General features: G+C 51.1%; 1 protein-coding gene across 1 annotated transcript in view; it reads right to left on the minus strand.

The window, feature by feature from the left end:
- Positions 1–14,776, minus strand: part of CTBP2 (C-terminal binding protein 2) — a 125,058-nt gene extending 110,282 nt beyond the window's left edge. The window contains exon 1 of the mRNA XM_083843918.1: positions 14,402–14,776. The gene's annotated coding sequence lies outside the window, so the exon portion shown is untranslated. The remainder of the gene's footprint in view (positions 1–14,401) is intronic.
- Positions 14,777–20,313: the final 5,537 nt, after the last annotated feature.

Here is a 20,313-nt window from a genome sequence, read left to right on the forward strand (position 1 = left end):
ATGCCTTTGCAGTGACATTTAGAATAGGAAGTATTCATTTTCTGTTTTGAAAGGAAAAAACTCTTTCAAATGTAATTTGAAGCTGTCAAACCAATCTTCTTTACAGATCTTTTAAATGTCACATACCTTCGAAAGGGGATGGCAGATTCCTTTTAAATATGCAATTGCAAACAGTCCAAGCAAAATCAAGAATTTATTAAAATATGCTACTGACATTTATACTGATTAAGTATAGCCCTTTCCTCACTCCCTTTCGATAGACTCCCTTACAAAAGATGTGTCACAACAGCTCACATTAACGCCGTCCCCGCTCTAATTCCACCACATACAACCAGTCCTCACCCACCAGCAAAATCCAGCTGCAGGAAAAAACCTGCCTCTTGTTTTGCAGGGGAACTAGTATGAACTTTGTTGCTTTACATGAAGTACTGTGCTTTTTGATGATTTCTTACCAACATGCCTGAAATTTATAACCAAAAATATTAACTGCACTTACCTTAAATCAAGTGCAGCACTATACCTAATGGCTTTAAATGGAAGAGTGTATTAATCATAAGCATAAAGAAAACCTACCACGACTCCTTTCAGACAACTTTGCACTAGCAACCCGTATGTTTTGTTTTATAATCACAGCATCTATCCCTAGGTTACTTATTACTCTTCCCAATTAGAAAGCATTTCTCTTTTTTTTTTCTTTCCCTCTTCTTTTAAGGAACAGAGAAGAGGAATAGTGCAAAAGCCTCTCAGCTACTGGTGGATGTTGAAGCACAGTAACGATGGCATCTCCTGTTCTCAGTCACTTCCCACTGACATACTGGACATTTTAGGGTCATTTTATTTTTTTAGATGGCAAAGAATTTAATTATTATTTCTCCTCCCCTGTCACCAGGCCAGTGAACTGCATGGGCATAACTCTCATTAGCATTAATGGAAATCCCCACTGTAAATTCTCCCCCGTGAAGCAACATTAAGAGCAAGGCCATCCTGAGCAAGCATACTCAAATTGGAAAATAAAATATACCTCCCATTTCTCGCTACCACCACAGGGAAAATGTAATGAAGTGCAGGAGATTAAGCCACAACTCCTATATCAAATCTTCTTTGTACTCTATAATTACTCAACAGAATGTACACAACGGTTGCTCCTTGATGATGAGAATTTGTTGCACGTTATTGAAAGACTTTATCCTAATGCTCTCAACTTTCTGGTGCATAACACCACAAATTATAGCACAGCCATCGTAACATAAATCACGGTTGCCACCAACGCTGGCTTACTTAAAGCTTACGCTCTGTATTTAAAAGCAGAGAAGTATTAGCACTGCAGAAAGCATGTCAGCGCCAGGCAACGGGGACACAAAACAGCCCTCCGTGCCGAGCGCACCGCAAAAGGAGTCCAAAGCAAGCTGGCCTGAAAATAGCCAGGACAACAGTCTAGTGTTTTTCTCCGGGAGCTTCCAAAGACCCCCTGGCTGATGCAGTAACCTCGAGGCGCGGCTGTCCTGCCAAAGGCACTGCAAGCAGCGCTCCTCATGCCTCTCGGTGCGGCTCGGCCCTGCAGCACCTTCCTGCGGTCGGCAGCACACGGGGCTCTCGCACTACAACGCGCTGGAAGGGGTGGTTGGTACTTTACAAGACAACTCCACGCGCACTGGAGTGGAGACAGAATCATCTCTCAGTCTGAGGGAACTATAAATATCAGGGCATAATCTCTCCGCCAACAGCTCCTCTTCGTTTTATGGATCTTCTGTGGGTCGAGCTCTTCCAATGCGTTCTGCTGATACAACACTGATGATCAGTGTAATAAATGTAGTTTAAATAAAACCACTGGAAGTTTAATACAGCTGTAGTCAAGCACATCACTTCTTATGGGTTTCTCAAGGATGCAAAATAAGTCACGGCTGCACCCATCAGAGCTCCTTCTATTGCTCCCCCGACCCCCAGTTATCATCTTCTGTACGACTCACGTCACTGGGCCACTGGAGGAGATGCTGACACCCACCACACCGCTCTCACCTGAACACATTCAGCACCGAATACAGAAAGCCCACTCCAAATGTGCCACTCAGCTTTGGTCGCTTCTGTCCTCACTGACTGGTGGAGCCCCGTCCCACCGTCTACAGAGCTGACCAGCTCGAGAGTTAGGCTTTCCTAATGTTTAAAATAACTTCAGTCAGTGCCTGGTACCTCCCAAACCTCTCACAGGTTTTGTCTATAGAAGTGGGTGGTCTGGGCCTCCTCTCCCCTGCTGCCTTTCTGAAGCAAGGCTGAAGGAACTACACACCAAATAATTTTTACACCTTCTAACCCAGAAATTACACTTGCACAGGCTTATGCAAGCGTAGAATTACAGTCATTTAGGATGGAAAACACCTGCAAGATCACCGAGTCCAGCCATATCATCAGCCACAACGTCATGAAGTCCAGCCATAAATGTCGCTGCAAGCGTGGCAATGCGCTGGGCTGCTTTCTGGTCCGTAATTTTTTCCAACCACTGTCAACACCACCACAGTGCAGCTCGGAAAAGGTATGAAATCCATCTTCTGCATGTCCAGAAACCAAAGCGAGGGAACATGCTGCCGCCAGCTATGCCAAGGGCTTGGAGCCGTGCACGGAGGAGCTGGGTCCTTTGCTCATCCATTTGCGTCATTTCATGTAAGCAGGATCTCAGCTTCTGCCTTACAAAACCACCGTCAACCAAGGGATGATCAGAGAGCTTGGGTGGGCTGGGAGGAGGCTGGCTGGCACCAAGAGCAAAGCGGGGGGGATCACCTTGCAGCACAAACTGAGCATCCAGAAACGTGAGGAAGACGAACCGGGGTGAGTAGCAGGTGCTCTGTGAGCCTGCTCTGTCCAACTGTGCCAAAATTTGGCATTTTGGCAGCTCAGTCAGATCAGAGAGTCTGGTGCCTGGCCGCCTGGTCAAACACTCTTACACCCAAGGTACCCAGGAGGGCTGCAACACAGATGACTGCTCTCTTCATGACACTTCCCAAAAACCCAGGTACCAATGCTGACAATAAACCTGTTTGCTTACCTCCAACCACAAGCACACTGCTAATTTCATTTCAAGACCATCTGAAGAGCCCGGGGTGTTCAAACACGGATGAGATGAGACCCGAATCAAGGGCCTACAGCTGTGCGCAGCGCACTCCTGCACTCGCACTGCATTCACACGCCGCACCTTTGAACATCTCTGTACTGGAACAAGGTGAAAAAGCACAAGTTCAACCGATGCCAGAGCTGAACGGGGGCCAGTAAGATATGCAGTTTGTGGCCAAGCCGCCGTGGTGCTTTTGCGGCTGTGAGGCGAAGCCACAGCCTTGAAGGCCTCTGACAGAATCAGCGTGGCCACCACCGGCGTCCCCCGACCCGGTGCAGCAGCTTGGCCACCGCTCCCACCTCCGTGTATCCCACGGGACTTCGCCGAGGGCCTGCAGGGGCAGCCAGGGAGGGAACGCTACAGGAAGGAACAGCAAAAATTGGGCGGTATAAAAACATAATGCAAGTGCCTGCGTATCACATCATTAGTGCGAACACACGGGGACCGCGCTCCTGGTCCTGAGCGCAGCGTGCCCAGTGCCGGGGATCCGTTTGCTTGGGCCTGGCAAAGCGATCGTTTCCTGCACTCTGCAACAGAAACTCAGCGCTCACAAACCTGGTAGCCTTTCCTTTTATTCTTCCTGTCTTTATTCTATTTATTTATTTAGCTATCCAACGTGAAAGGCCATAAATCGCGCTGCTACTTAAGTCACAGGGGGAATTCCTTTAAACATAAGGAAAATCTCATAAATAACTTCCTGCAGTCAACAATGCATTCATTTCCTTCTCTGCTTTTAGCCTAATCTCCCAGCTAACAAATCAAATCAAGAACCAAAATGTAATTACTCCATTGCGATAACCATCTCCTTATACTCAGAGCATACCTTTGTTTATTTCTTCTCGAATTAAAATCACCACCGAGGCGTGGGCAGGCGGGCGGGAGGGGAGGAAGGGAGCGGAGGCACTGATAACGGGGCACGGTGGGCACGGGCTCTCTTCTGCCCGACCAAAGCCCTGTGTCTTGGACAGAAGTCATGCCGGTGGCTGAGGTGGTGGAAAAACCCACACCACACCCTGCATAGACTCACTTTATATTAGCAGAATGCATGACACGGTTTTCAGGGCAATGAAGTGCAGGAGATTTAAAAAATATCTGATTGTCGCCCCAGGACAACTCCCCCAAACTTGCCAGCAGCGATGCGACTGCAAATAAAGTCAGCAATTACGCTTATGCTGACGCCAGGGGTTAAGAAACTCTTTGCAAAATGCGTACATATAGGGCACACAGGGCCAGCAGGTATTTCACCCTCCACGAGATTTGCTGCTGTGTCCTGTAGCGAGCCCTCATTGCTACCAAACACCGTCTCCCTTCCTGTAACCCGCGTGCTAACGCTGCTGCCAGGGGTAAGGGAAGCCAAGCACCGCCACGGAGCCACCACGCATTGTGCCACGCCGCCGCACGGCCAAGCACGGGGACGTGGCCTCGGGGCCGGGATGAAAATAAATGGACAGAAATAAACGGGGCCGGGCTGCCAGCCTCTCGAACAGCCCAGCCCAGCGCTCGAGGGGAAAAGAGAACTGCAGCCATCCACGTGCATCCGGCGCTGCGGAGGACGGGAGCGGGAAGAGGTGCTGTGGGCACCCATCTGCCCGACTGGAATGGGGGCAGAGCATGGATGTGGGGCACTGGGGGCCAGGCAGCATGGCTTGGCTGTGGACAGCCACCGAAACTACAGGCAGGCATCCATTTGTCAGCAAAATGCTGACATTTTGCATTCCCCCACCGCTGGGAGCTCCCGGGTACGGCTCTTGGGCAGCAGGAGGAGTGCCCCAGCTTCTCCATTCACATGGCACACGGCTATCCCACAAAGCAATTTATTTTTTCACACCTTTTCACCTGCCTGCCATTTTACGGTCCCAAAAAGAGCTGCAGGACATGCAGCATCATTACGCCACCAAGGAGTTGCTTGAACGCAGCAGGAAAATTTAAAATTTCAGCTGCATACATGAAATAAATGTATATTTTATTTGATTTACTGTGATACTTTTCTTCCATCTCTTGAAAGTAATTTTTCTCTAAAGCATAACTGCTTAATTGGCAAGTGTACAAAATATAATTACACTGCATACAAGTTACAATATTGCTTATGGGAATATCGCTGTTGATGCATTCTGCTTTATTTTGTGTTTAATCTCTATTAAGAGATGTGTATGAAACAGCTAGGTACTCTCGAGTTTATAAAGACGTTCTTCAGTCACTTCTCCTCCTAACCAAGGACCAGATGCAAGGGAAAGACAACAGAAAACTCTTCGGCTACTACAATGCCTCGAAGTTACTAACAGCCTGTTGGACACGTGCCGTGCCGAGCCGAGCCGCCCGCAGTGTCTTGCCGGTGTCACCATCCAACTCACGCCGGCGTGTTTTAAGTGCCTTAAAGGTTTATTTCATTTGCTCAAGTAATGAGATTAACGCCGTGTTGGTTTGTTTAAACTAAACTATACCAAGCCAAACATCTAGATGTCCTTAACTCCCAGCATTAGCCCAAGCGGCGTGACTGTGCGAGCCTGTCTTACCGCCGGGCGTTTACTTGCACCAACAAGTTCATGCGTTGCTCCAGCCGTGCTCCGAGAGGTCAGGCAGCCTACAGAGACCTCGAGTGGGCACACCTGAACGCCCCGTAAAAGCGCTAGTGGAGTAAGTGTTGAAACATCACGCTCACGTTCCTGCTTGAAAATCACACTGAATTCTCCCCTCGATAACACACACTTCATTCTTCACGAGAAATGCTCAGCAGCATGACGCACAGAGAGAAGGGGCATGGCGGGGAGCAGCACAGCCCGTACAAAACATGGGGTAAGCCCCAAATTCTCCCACCCTCGTCTGCAGCACGTCTCGACGGCAATAACCATGCATCAAATCGCTGCTTGCAACCCTTTGCCCCTAGTTTCACTTGCTGCTTCCTTGTGCTCGCTCTCATAAAACTGCCTGCAAACACGTTGTTTGTGTTCAAACCACAGCAGAGGCAACGTACAATTACATGTTAAATCTGGGTTTGACTTGTTTTGATCAGTTGTTTGCATTCTTGTTTGTGCTCTTCTGCTTCGAAGGCTCCCACCAGGGCTGGGGTTATTTCTGAAGTACCACGGCTGCCCAGAGGCGATTCGGAGTTTGAATAAATTCTGCACAAGCAGATAAAGCACACGACTAAAGCAAGTCACCCTCCTTCATTTTCTTCCTCCACCTCAATTCACCCACACCTGATCCAAGTATCAGCCATTACTCGGGCTGAGGTGGCCCCAGCTCATTTCCCACCTAGTGCTAAGTACCTGGTGGTGGCACTGGAGATAACTCAACCCTGTGATAAACACAAGGAATTTTTGGGGGGAAATGTCGGGGAAATAAAAACCTGCGGGGGGTTGCACCACGTGGTCTATAAAGGTCCCTTCTGACCCAAACCATTCTGTGATTCTGTAATCTGAAGGTCACAGCCTGCAACCTCCACCTTCCGATACAGGTCTCCTCTCTGCAAGCCATCCTCTTGAAGAGAATCTACAGTGCTGGTGCCTGGGATCCATAAACATCTGGGCACTCTCCTCCAAATGATGGGCTTTCACAGATTTCATAGATTTTGCGGTCAGAAGAGACTACTGAGATTTTCCAGCCCGACACACGGCGTGGAGACTTACCTAAATTAATCCCTGCTCGACGCACCACATAGTAACTTGCTAAATTAATCCCTGCTTGAGCACCATTTACTTCATCAAACAGATTTCCTGAATTTCACATTTCCAAAGGTGGAGAAACTGCCGGCACCTTCAACCCGTTCTTCCAGCACCAGTCAACTTCAGTGGTAAACCGGGGACCTTAATCCCAGCCCTCCTCTCGCTTCATCCTCCAGCTATTGGATCTTGTTAAAACTCTGCCTGCTAGACCCAAGAGCTCTTTATTATTCAATTTATTTTCCCCATGACAACGCTAATTGCCTTAATCAATTTACCTTCCAACGCTCTCCGTAAGTGAAGCAGATCGAGCTCCTGGACTCCGCTGGAAACTCCCCGCTCACCCGGCACTCCTGCAGCCCTCCGTGGAGCCTCCTTGGTGTCCCTGGCGTGCTGGGGACAGGGACACCGCCACCTCCTCCACCCCGGGAGCCAGCTGGCAGCCCGAGCAAGGAGCACACAAGACCTTTGGCCGTGCTCTCACGCTAGCAGTGCTCGTCCTGCCTCTTCTGCTCCCCACAAAGACACGATTTCTCCAGACAGCATCCTGGAGGTACGGCCTGTATTGTTTGCTCCTAGATAGAGAAATTTACAGTTGGCCATCTGAGAGCTGCTACCTGCCTGCATCCGAGCAATACAAATTGCTTTTATCAGCAGTCCCTCCTTTTCATTATTTACCGCTCTCCCAATCTTAGTGACATTTCAAGCTTTAGCAACAGTGATTCTGTGCCTTATCACGGGCTGCTCACAAACATGCTAAGCGGCAGAAGGACAAAAAACGAATGCTCGGAGAAGCTCCTAGAAATAGACGTTTGGACATTATTTCTGATTTTACAACTGTATTTGGAGAGCTGGCAGTCTGCTGGGTTTCAGCCAGTTGTTCCTTTCCACCCAGCCAAAGCAATGGTGCTGTACCAAAGACAAATTTCTTGCAGAATTTTGATTGAACAAAATCCACTCGGTTACCTTAATCAATGACATATACAAGCTACTTAAATAGAAAAAAAAAAAAAAAAGTTAATTGTAGAGGCTCTGATGTCCCTAAACTCAGGCTGATAGAGATGAAGTGCATTGCCACTCTTTATTTCGTCATTAACCGGGTCCCATCCCAACTAATCAGATCGCTTGCCCAGGACTTACATCAAGCTGACAGGTCGGCATTACTCAGCCCATCCTGTTTACCCTTTTTATGTACTAATACACCATAAGCATGGCCACAGCCTGCTGGGAATCCTCCACTCGTTCAAGACTCAGTGAAAAACAAGCACTTTTGCCCCGCCGAGCACAGGGCCAACTCCCGAACAGAGGCAGAGGGCTGATTTACAAAGGTCTGGCTGCAGCACCCCCTTGCACCAGAGGTGTAACAGGACCTAAACATAACATTTCTCCCCCCAGTAAAAGGCAATATTCTGGTCTTGCCTATTAACTTCACCTAGTAACCTAGTCCCGATATTTTAGAGAAACTGCTTGTCGGTCTCATCGCTACTGGCAACAGCTTCCCTTTGCATCCCTTCCTGAGCTTCGGTTTCTGTTGGTCACCACCTTCCAGCTCCCCCCAGGGCTGTGCAACTCCAACAACCCGAGTGTAGGCTGGTGTCCCACCAGGAAGCAAGCGAGGAGGACCCACCTGGTCAGGTTCTTGTTTCTGATGCATTGCTCAGACAAAATTTGTCAAGAAACAAACACAGCAACACCATTGGCTGCCAGCTCCCCGCCAGGGGCTAAGCATGAGCAAGATCTCGTGGGCCAGGCAAGGTGTTCAGTGAAGCTGGGACACCTCCACAGAAGCAAAAATCACATTAATACCCCGATCTGGGCAAAACTAAAAGTGCATTTTATCTCCCCAAATCTGTCTGTATCGCTTCTTTCTAATACTCACAACATTTGTTGTCTAGATAAATGGATACAGACGTGCTTTCTGCTCTTCAGACACCATGGATGGGAAAAACACACCCGAACATCAAAACTCTACTTCCCCGACAGAGCCAAGGACGCTGCCACGCTGCATGCCGTGATGTGGCTGAGCTTGTGGCATGCCACAGCCCTTCTGGCCACAGCCACGGGGCTGGCAGAGAACTGGGCACCTTGGCACCTCACGTAGAAATAACATTACAGCAATATTATAAAAAGGTCCTGTTTCCTTCCAGGAACTGAAGATAGGTGGAACAGATATTTCATCTGAGAAATGCCGTTATTATTATTGCGAAGGGGGAAAGCTGAAGTCAGTGTAGGTACTCTGCTATGAAACTTCTGGATCCCTCAACTCTAGGCTCGGATGTTGCACCGAACCATTTATTGTACGAGAAGAGGCACTAACCTTGACAAATGGTAAATATAAAACTTGCACAAGCTTGTGCTGCAGGATCATGAAACTTCGGATAACTTCAGAGCATGAAAGCTGACAAAAAGATTTTTTCCATGTATTGAACTGAAATAATTTCATCCTTAACGAATCACAGAGAAGCTCAGGTCTCTCAACTTTTAAGTGTAACTTCCATTATTTAGCCTAATTACTTTGCTCAAATTGCTGATTCCTTCCACCAGAACTTGGTTCTCAGCTTAAAGTAATAAAAAGGTAGATACTTCATGACAGCTCTACAGGTACCACTATCATATATACTGGCTCCGCCTGCTTCTAAGGAGGGATTTACAGGGATTTCCCCCAGCAGGGACATCAATACAGGCAGGATGCAACAACCACTGAGACCCTGCACAGCTCAGCTCATGCCCCGGCACAACACCCACCCATCACTAATCATAATTTCTGGTGGTTTTCACCCAACAGCAGCTTTGTGGGAACTGAGGGATTCCCATCTCCTCCTCCTGCCTCTTTTGGGGCCGATCCCGAGCTCCTCGGACACGCAGCTCTGCCCCCAACCCCCTGTGCAGCGTCGGGGCTCCTCAGGCAGCCACCATGTAGGGCCAGCAGTCAGGACCAGAGGAACAGCCACAAGCCAACCTCTCTGGGAGCATCCTGGCGTTCTGTGCCAGCCCCTCCAGCACTGAAGGTGCTCTTTTTCCAATGCGAACAGGTCTCTCAAAAAATAACAGACAGCACCCATTGCGTACCTGTTATATTTAGCTACAGAGAATCCGCCTGCATTATTCCTGGTCTCATTAAAGACCTGGCTCCTTGTAAATACCGCATCTCCGATCCACACGTTCTCCCTCCGCGCTGTGCTTCAAGGGTCTGTTTAAGCAGTAATTGGTATGCATCGTCGCAAGGAAATCGTGGCTGGTTGTTTGACAACATTGCACCAGCTAACCTACACGGCAGCAGCGGCGGCTGTCCTCATGCGAAAAACCACGGCATGTGGGTTCACACCAGTGCCCTCAGAGAAACCCTGCAGCCAACACGCCCCGTGGTGCGAAGAGGAAGGCAGAAGCACCCTGCACGGGCAGCAAGCCCTCGGTGCCCAGCAGCCTCCGGAGCCTCCGTGGAGCAGGGGCACCAGGGGAGGTGACCGCATCGTGGGGCTGTCTGGAAGGGCTGGAATCAAAAAACAAACAAAAACAAAACCCCTAAAAATTGCTGAAGTTGGCAACCCTGTGCTCCTAACGGGGCCCAGGAAAGCTGATGCTAACAAAGCAGAGTCCTGCCCCTGCCTGGAGCTGCTAGAGCTCCGTGTCCTCGTCCGTCACCCGCACAGCTCCACCAGCACCACTTACACCCTGACCAACAGCGTTTCCTACAGAACAAAATTATGCTCTCGCTTTTTTTGTTTGATAATCCCAGTTAGAAGTTACAAATAATACAACCCAGGCACTAAGGAATCACTACAGAGGAAAAAAAAACAAACATCAGACTTGTCAGCAGGTCCACAAGAGCCTTCCCAAATACCACCCGTGTTTTCCCCTCGCCATCACCTCTGAAAAATCTTAATCTTTCCCATTTTATCCTCACCATGTTTCCCAAATGTGACGTCCTGCCACGATTACCTTCTCAGAGAGGAGAAACAAAAAATAATTAGCAACCAGGCATTTAATCCTTCAGGAACAGCTCCTGGCACTTAAATCGTCAGTGCGCTGGGTGCAAGCAAGGGGCATGCGCCCACGAGGCAGCGCCGGTGGCTGTAGAGCTGTGTTGGTAACAACAAATTTTGTGCTCTAGCACCAAAAACTTCTGCTGACGTCACAGCAAACATTATCTGGGGCCTTCCCAGCACTGTCTGTAGGATGCCGAAGGTCACGGCCCCCTCAGCGAGATGGGGCTGGGCCCGAGCAGCAAACAGGCACGACAGAAAGCGGCGGCTTGTGGCCCTGCCCTCTGTGGGGCAAAGCGCGGTCACGCCGTTATTCATCCTTTCACCTAAAACTTATCTTTATTTCATTTCCTCTGGCAAAGGAGAAGGAACAAAAACCAGCAATGAAAACAAGGGAGGAGGGACGGGAGCGGGATGGGAGCCCGTGGGCACGGAGGTGACAAAGTGCATGTGGGAACTGACCCCCCCCCAGTGCCCCTCATCCAGCTCCCAGCTGGAAGGGGAGCCAAATTTGAGCTGCCAAAACCTCTCCTGCGAAGCCCCCACGCTCCCTGTGAGTGGCAGCAGGGGGGCACCGTGCCCCTGGCCACCACTGCTGCCCCCCATCGCCGTGCCCCCCAGATGATGGCAGTTCAGGGACTACCAAGGCCCCCACCACGTCTCCTCGGCCTGCCAGAAACCCAGGAGCCATGAACACGGCCGAGCGCGGCCCTGCGGGGTCACCCAGGGCCCCTCGGTCAAGCGTGTGATTTCAGCACCAGGAGGAGCCACAAACAGGCCCAGGGCATGGGGGCAAGGGCCCTGTGCCCTGAAAACCCCAAATTTCCCGGGCAGGCGCAGTCTCTCCGGCTGAGGAGCTCCTCGCTGGCAGCTCCACTCCGCACTTCTCTGACTCACTGCAACCAGAACGCGAAGCAAAGGAAGGAGTACTGGCTAGATCTCATGTGAAGAGTAAATGTGACACCTATCAGATTTTATATGACAGCGTGCAGCAGATTTTAACAAAACACTTGCAAATTGTCGGTAGTGCTGTGTTTCGAGGAGCTTTTCCATTTCTTCTGCTTAAACACGAAGCCCCTTTCCGTCCTCACAGCTGGTAAACAGCGCCCAGAAAACAATCCTGCATTTCCCGTGAAAACGAACCTAATCTCCTCCAGAACTCTGGGCAAACCCAGAGGCAACTTTCTGTTTTCACTGCAGCACACCCTCCGTGTCCGCGAGTCAGCTGAGCTCAAGGAGTTCAGCCTGGACTGCAGCCAGCCCGGCCGATAAATGGCCGCGAGCGGACAAAGGTTTGGGTGCGCTCCTTCCAGGCTGGCCCTGGGACATCACACTCGGAGGCTGATGTTTTTCCTGGTAGGAGGATTATTAACAGGGGAACCCGGCGACACGGCTCCGTGTTGAGGTGACAGTGTTAAAGCTGACAGCATGTGCACCAGTTTTCACCCTCGGGAAACTCCTTCGAACATTCTCCGTTTAGGAAAAGCGCAACTGCAAAAAGGTGCAACTTTGCCCTAAAACACGAGGTTAGGAGAGGAAAGGGCTGTTGGGAAGCGGCTTGGCTCCACAGGGCCTCACGGGATGGGGTTGCCGTGCCCAGCCCAACCTCCCAGGCCACAGACAGACAGGGCAGACAAGGCTGTCCAGGGGCTGGACAGACAGACGGCTGCCTCGCACCCGGCCATGCGACCACCACGAAGCGTCGCCTGCAGCCGGCGTGCCACAAGGCACCTGGAGAACACGCTCCGGGCTGCCCAGGTGTCTCGTTCTGAAGTTCCAGCGGAAAAAAAAAAACACGAAAATTCAAACACTCCTACAATAACAAACAGCGCTCCTACATAACAAATAATTTGTTATGACTTTTAAAGGGGAAGGCTCTTTTTTGCTGCCGGCGGCCGCGAGGGCTGCGGAGCAGAGGGAGCGTGCCCGCAGCCCGGCGGCCAGCCCGCCTGCATGGATGCTGAAAGCAAACCCCTGCCCCGCTCCCCGCTAATGACTAACAGGTGTGCTTCGCGAAGGCTTCCAAAAATAAAAGCTCCTTTCTAAAAATACAGCCCAGCATTTACAATGCCAGATTTCCCAGAAAAATACCGACAATGTCTGACGTTTCGCAAACCGCTGCTCTAAGAGCGACTTCAGGCTGCCCCCGCAGCACAAAGTTTTGCGAGGCGAAGGGCACAAACCTTGGTTTCAGATTCGAGCCCCGAGGACAAACCCATTCCCTCGGCCAGCTCTGAAGCCTGCGAACGGACCAGCCTCGTAGCAGCAGATTACAGAGCACATCGCCACAAATAATTTCCTTTTTTTTTTTTTTTTTTACTACAGGATGCGTAATTGAAATGTCTGCGACTCAACAATCACCTTTGAATTCATAAATACCTCATAGTATTCCGAACACACTCTCCTATAATGAGACCGTCTTCAATTTTCCTTGGTAAAGAGACCTTTAAAGAATGCTAAAGCAGGTCGGCGCCCTTACGCACTGATGAAAACAGGAACAAAAGCATTTTGTCACCAGGCATCTCGTCTATCATTATTTCATTCACTCGGCTTAAACAAACTAAAAAGTATGTGCCTTTTCCTCCTCGATGTCGGCGCTAAGTGGGATTTGAGCCCCGTCGGTGAGCCACCATCTGTAGGAAAACAACAGTTCGCTGCACCTCACCGTCCCCGGCTGGCGTTTTCCCTGCTCTTCGAGGATGGTTTTGAAAACACGGGATTAAAATGTCATGCCATCCCTCGTGTTCCAGCGGGCTGGGGGTTGTTTCTGTCCTCTGGTCACGGCGGACTTAATCAAGTGTGAATGATGAAAGTGCTTCAATCAGGGCTCCGGCCGTTCCGGGCGGGAGGTTTGCGGGAGCCCCCCAAGAGCCGTCGGGACCCCGCACCCATGGGTGCCCCCCAACGTCCCGGCCGCTCCGGCACCCCTCCAGGGGTGGGGTGGGGGGGTCACAAAGGCACCCCCAGTCTCCAGCCCCCCCGTTTCGCAGCTCCCCGGCCCCACGGGGCGCCACGCGTGGGGGTGCGCTGCCCACGGGGGGGGGGCCCCGCTCGGCGCGTCCCAGCGGGGGCATCACGGAGCGGGGCCGGGCAGGGAGGAGCGAGGCGAGGCGCGGCCCCTGCGCTGCCCGCGGGGCCAAGGGGAATAAATAATAATTAAAAAAATAATAAAATTAAAAAAATTTAAAAAAATACATATAAACAATGATAATGATTGGACCGGAATAAAGAGCCGAAGCGCACACGCCGCGAGGTAGGGTAAAATAATAAAATAACAAACAGCAGAGCGGCGAAGGCTGGGGAAATAAAGCCCGAGAGATGACAGGAGGGCAGAATAAAAAAGGAAAGTCGGCCCCGGGCTCCCCCCGCTCCCCGCGCCCAAACTTTGCGGGGCCGCCCGGCCGCGGGGAACAATGCGGGCCGGCACAACAAAGCCGCCCCCGGCCCCTCGCCGCCCAAATTGCGGGGCCGCCCCCCGCCGGGGTCCGGGGGTGGCGCAGGGCCACCGGGCCGGGGGGCGACGGTGCCGGAGGGGGGGGGGGGGGAAGGACCGGGACCCCCCCCCCCACCCCGGGCTCTCCGGGGAGAGCGGAGAGAGATGGAGGGGAGGATGCCCCCGCCGCGCTGCCGCCCCCCACCCCCCCGGCCGCCCTTACCTGCTGCTGGCCGCCCGGCACGGCTCGGCCCGGCCCGGCTCGGCTCGGCTCGGCCCGGCCGGCCTCCCCGCACCGCTTCAGCGCCGCATCCCTGCCCGCCGCCGCCGGGTTGCGCCTGCCGGAGATCCACCTCCCAGTGCCAGCCGCTCGCCCCGCACAAAAACTTAAGCCTCCCCCCGCTCCGTGCCGCTCCGTGCCGTGCCGTGCCGAGCCGTGCCGAGCCGCTCCTGCTCCGCCCGCCGCCGCGCCGGGAGCGGACGGGGGCAGCGGAGCCCCGCCGCGGCGCCCAGCAGCAGCGGGGAGGATGCTAATTGCAACTCGGGGGGAGGGTCGGAGGCGCTGTTTTTTTTTTTTTTTTTTTTTTGCCTCTTTTTTTTTTTTTTCCTTTTTTTTTTTTTTTTTTTTGAAGCGAGAAAGTGCCCGGGCGGCGCTGGGCGGAGCGCTCCCCCTCGCCGCGCCGGCTGAGCGCAGCAGAGGTAGGGGCTCTCGCTGCTTTTTTTTTTTTTTTTTTTCCTTCTTTTTCTTTTTTTTTTTTTTTTTTTTTGGCAATAGGCGGGGTCTCTCCTCGCAAACCAATGACACAAACCCACATGGACCGGCCTCGCCCCCTATAGATACTCTTCACTACAAATAGGCTCTCCCGGGGGATTAGCGGAGCAGCCAAAGTACAAACAGCCGGGGTTGGGGAGGGGGGGGGGGGCACCGGGAGGCTCCGGGGGGGGGGGGGTCGGATGGAGGACAGGCACACAGACGGGCACGCACCGCCCCCGCAGGGCTCCGCACCCTCGGAGGGGGCTGCACGGAGCCTGTTGCTCCCGGCGGCCGCCGCCTTTGTTCGGCTCCGCACCCGCGGGGGCACCGCGCCGCCCCCCCCCGGGGCTCTGCGCCCCCTCCTCGGGCTCTGCTCGGCCGCAGGACCCGGCCCCGGCAGCGTCCAGCTCCCTTCGTACCGCGGCCGCTCTCCCGTGCCCGGTTATCGCACCGCGCCCGGCCTGAGAGCGCTGCCGGGCCCGGGGAATAAAAGGGGCACGGGGGTGCTGAGCCCTCGCTGCCGGCATCCTAAAAGCGGAGGGGCTGCCCCGCGCACCCCCCCGCCGAGCGCCCGGTTCTGATACGGCTATCAGCCGATCGCACCGCGGCGCTGGGCTGAATGCGAGATAACGAGAGCGCGCTCCGACGGGCATCTATTTGTGTTTGTGTTCCGCCTTACCCCCCGAGATTGGGGAATTAATGTTTTGACAGACATTCTTCGTCTGCTTATCACAAGAACGTGGGCAGGTGGTGATCCGATCTTTTTGTTGTGTAATCATCGAGCCTTCTGCATTATATATGTTCCGTGCTTCTCAATCAGCCCGTGAAAAAAAGCACATTCCTTTTCGAGTCAAATAAAAACCCCTTGAACCAGATCAATTGTCCATCAAAATTAATAAGCGAGCTTCAGGTTTTGTTTTTTTTTTTTGTCTGCGAAATTACACGGTGAGGAGCCGACGGATCTCGGTTCTCACACGCCCGTTTTCGGTCCTTGCTGGCTGTTACGCCGCATCCATCAATTGTCCCCCCAGCACCTGCTGCCCAGCGCTGCTCCGAAGCCGAAGCCTCGCAGCCCCCAGCTTGCCCAGGAGGTGCACAGCTGGGTGCTGAGCGGGCCCACGCTCCTCCAGGGAAATGCACCCACCCTGTGCGGACACCACAGCGGCACCGCGCAGATCGGGGCCAGGTGTGAGCACAACGCAGCGTTCATCTAATTCTGAATCCTCTGTAAGATTTCTTACATTTCCGTCATCGGCAGCGCTGCTCGATGACATCGTGCTCTGGCCTGGCACCGCCACGCTGAGTTTCTGAAGCCCAGCCACCACCTCTGCTTCTTCCAGCTCGGATCTGTCAGTCGAAACACGCCAAGTGTGGCGGTGCGGGACTGAGAAATAGGGATCGCTCCTAATGAGTAACGTTGAGTTCATGATGCAAACCCAGAGAGTGACCCAGAGCGATCAGGCCGGGTTGTAAAAGGGAAAGCTCCAAACCAAACACGTCTTCAAGTTTAGTGGGGGGTCACCGGGCACGTGGAGTTTTCTTCAGACCATTTGGATGGTGACTGAGCATTCGTCACGTGTGAAATAACCTTCCTAATCAGAAACCAGGGAAGGAGACGTGGTAGGTTCAGCGTGGGGCCTGAAGCGGCAGGCATCGAACTTCGCATCACAGCTTTTAGCGCTTCCACTCGGCTGCTGCCCAGCCTCGGAGGTGCTTAAACCCCTCGAGCATCTCACGTGCCCCTGCAGAAGTCCGGCACCCGCTTGGAGTTTGTGCCTCGGCCTCCCTACACAGGACAGGGGCTGCAGCAGTGTTCTGGCTGCTATCCCCCATGTTATGCCTGAATTAGGTTTTTTTTATTATTTTATTTTATTTTATTTTTTCCGGTCAGGTGTTGCCATTGCAAGGCTGTCATCTACGAGGAGGGTTCCCCCTTTGTGCTTGAAAACGCCAAAGCTACCATCCTTAGGGTGTTCGTACAGACAACCCATGCAGTAGGAGAATCGTCCCGAAGCGTTCTTTATCAGGGATGCTCACAAAGCACAGCAAAATCAACCTGTTTCCCCTTCTCTCTCTCTTCTACTTACTTCTAACCTATTGGTAGCTGTAACATGCTGTCTAGCAAACACACCCTCTCAGCATCATTTTTTGCGAAGCTGGATGAACTTTCACAGTTTTTTGCCAGTCCCTGGGGCAGAGGGAACTGCGTTTGGGGCGCCAGGATTGCGAGGCGTCCGTCCTACAACTGTAGGTCCCATGCCCTCCATCTGTAATACTTTGATGAACTGTAATTATTTTTAGTAAGTGAATACATGTTTCTCTTGCACATAACTTGCTTTCTGTCATCAGCGTCTTCAGGAAAGCCGTGGTGTTCAAATATTGCTTCCTGACCCATATGCTGGCTTCCAGGGAGCGGGATGCACGCCACACGAGGCACTCCGTCAGCTGGGAGCACAATCACACTTTCCCTCTACACTTCGCTGACACGTCAGCCCGAGTGCAGCACCTCCTGCCGCGCTCGTGCTTCTCAAGACCTTGCAAATAAAACAAAATAAAATTACAATCTAGTTTTCTTAAAGAGGTTGCTTTGCAGATGCAAATATGGGCCTCGGTCCTGCAAAGATGCTGCTCCTGCATAGTTTTTTTGGAGAGTGAGGAGTCAGATTGACTTCAGCTGGATGACTCTGTGCATAAATTTAAGCACACGCATCGCTCTCTGCAGATTTAGAGCGAGTATCTGTTGACTAGAATAGACGAGTTATTTTACTGCTCCAAGTGTTTGTGCGACTTGGTTACTCAGTGCTATGTGGGAACAGGCAGACACAAATCTCGCCTGGATCCTTCTGAGCCAGCGACCACGCTCGATCATTAGACAGGAAATGTGTATGTTGAGTAATGCCACGTATTCAGCGCCAATTTCAATACCCCCCCCCTTATTTTTTTACAGTTTTTAAAACATAGCCGCTTTTGAACAGATATGCTAGCTATTTTGCATTAGGTATTCATTAAAATAATCAGCTGTGCCTAAGAAGGTGCTCACTTTCCTTTTACAGATGGGCGGCAATAAAAAACAAATGTTTGTTTTCTACCAGTTCTGTTTATCTAGAAACTCAAGCCTATAGTTTGGGCTTAACTGTCTGTAACATAGGTAGAATAAACAGGAATGTGGATACACCGAGGAATTTTTCTTAAAGAATTTTGTGCACGTACATTCGGAGCCTTGAGAAATGAATTGGTTTATTTTACTGCATAATCCCCTTTTAATATTAGTACTCTAATTTAACTTTAAAATACATTGGGAGAAATGCGCCCTCCGTTTCATTGCTGTAATCGATGTAAACCAAGGTTCCAAAACGTATCCGGTAGACTCTTCTCTAACTGAACATCTACAAGACGGGCTGTTTTTCCCATAGTTTTGATCTCCCACCAGACAGGCGCTGGGATACAGGCGCCATCGAGCCCCGTTACTTCTGATTTAATCCAGTGTGAAGTCGAAAATCCAACATTTGGTATCAATCCTGTAAAAGCACCACTTGATGCAGTAAGTTCATTAAGAGGGTGGTTCGGATCACTTTTCATATAATTTGCCATAAATATGTCATCCAGTGGGAAAGACAGCACTGGCAGAAGAAAATTGCTCCTAAAGGCTATGGCGAGCTTTGAGCTTGCAGCTCAGAAGGTGAGGGTTATTTGCAGTCTACGCAGAGGCTCTTTCTCTATTTTATTTTATTTTTTAATTTTGAAACAAACCCAACCCTATTAAAACATAGCCTGTGCTTTGGAGCTGGTTCTGCTGCAAGTGCATCAAGAAGCAGTTGCCTCCTCCGGGCCCGCGTGGCCGCTCCTTCTGCCAGCACCAGCATTTGTGCAGCTGCAAGGTGAAGTGGATCGGGGAACGGTTCCAGCTGAACACTAATCCTAGGGGGGGGAAAGAAAAAAAAAGAAGAAGGAAAAAAAAAAAGCTTATTTTCCGCTGGATCTGTTCCCCAGCCTGGCTGTGCTGCATTCGGAGCAGAGAGGACACGTGCTTGCACGTGTGGGCAGGAGCAGCGGGGTCAGCGGCGGCAGGGCTGGTTTTATGGCACCGCTGGCTTGCGCCACCTTCAAAGAGTTTGTCCGGCCTCGCGTTAATATATCACCGTTTCAAAGTGTGGTGCCACCGGGGTTGCTGTGCTAGATTTCACCCCCAGAACCACGGCGTTGCATTTTGCAGGGTCTGCTGGAGGTGTTTAATCTTCCCCCGTTAAACACCGGGCACGCTCCTCCTCTTCCCTGTGGTTGGGAGATGGGTGAGGGGTGGCAGGGGGCTCCTGGCAAGCCCTGCGATGCTTGCACACGTTGTCAGCTTGCACCGAGCACGTCCGTCCTCCTTTGCCACCAGCCACAGCCTCAAGGCTGTTGTGAAACCCACATAACGCACGGGATGCTCCAATACAATATATAAAACCATTTAATTCAGTCGCGCATTGATCGTAACAGTGACAGTTGTTTTCGAGAGTAACTATGCTCTCCTTATTGTACTTCCCTCACATTAGATTAAATATAGATTTTGACTTATTTTCACCAAGTTGCACAAATTTTGGGGCTGGCCGATATTCTTCATAATATGTTGGTGTTATCCCTTCTTGGCAAATTTATTCCCATTAAGAAAGAAAAGGAGTTACATGCTGAGAACTCTTGAAGTGAATCAATGATTAGAAAGAGGGGATACGTATTACCTCTGCCCTACTACAGATGCTGAATTCAGCTTTGTAGGAAATTCTCAAATCCATTTCCCTTTGCAAACATGAGCGAAAGGATGCAAACATACAATAAATTTCTCTTTTGATAATGCTGGTGTTTTGTTTTGTTTTGTTTTGTTCTTCTCCCTGCATGTGTGTGAAATCATTATGCAGAACTGCTGGGGTATTTTTTTCCATTTTATTCGCTTTTTATTCTTAAGCAAGGAATTACAAGGCTGGAGAAAAGCCTTGCTGAACACGTGCACATTTGTATACCCCTTCTATAAAACATCTTAATGTCATCGCTGCGTGAGCAGAATTGTGCTGCTGATATAACACGTGGCTGATGTTTAATCTTTCCTGGAAAGTTTAATGAAAGGTTCTTGAATCAATCTGTCTGGTTTAAAGTTTGAAGGGCATTTGGATGCACTAATTTGATGTATGTGCCAGGTGTTTCTAAACAAATAGTTATTAGATAAAGATACGTAGAGCCCTTCCTGCTCCCTCCCCTTTATCTACCGTTCTTCCTCAAAGTTCACCTTCCATAAATGCCGCCCTACTTCAATTGCCCGTGCTTTCAGCACGCTTTAATATCTTAATGGGGAATACTACAGCACGCAAGCTCTAGTTCTGCATTTGTTGTTGTCTTGTAAGCCAATT

This window comes from Anser anser (assembly GCF_964211835.1).
Source record: "Anser anser genome assembly, chromosome: 7".
Classification (NCBI taxonomy): Eukaryota; Metazoa; Chordata; class Aves; order Anseriformes; family Anatidae; genus Anser; species Anser anser.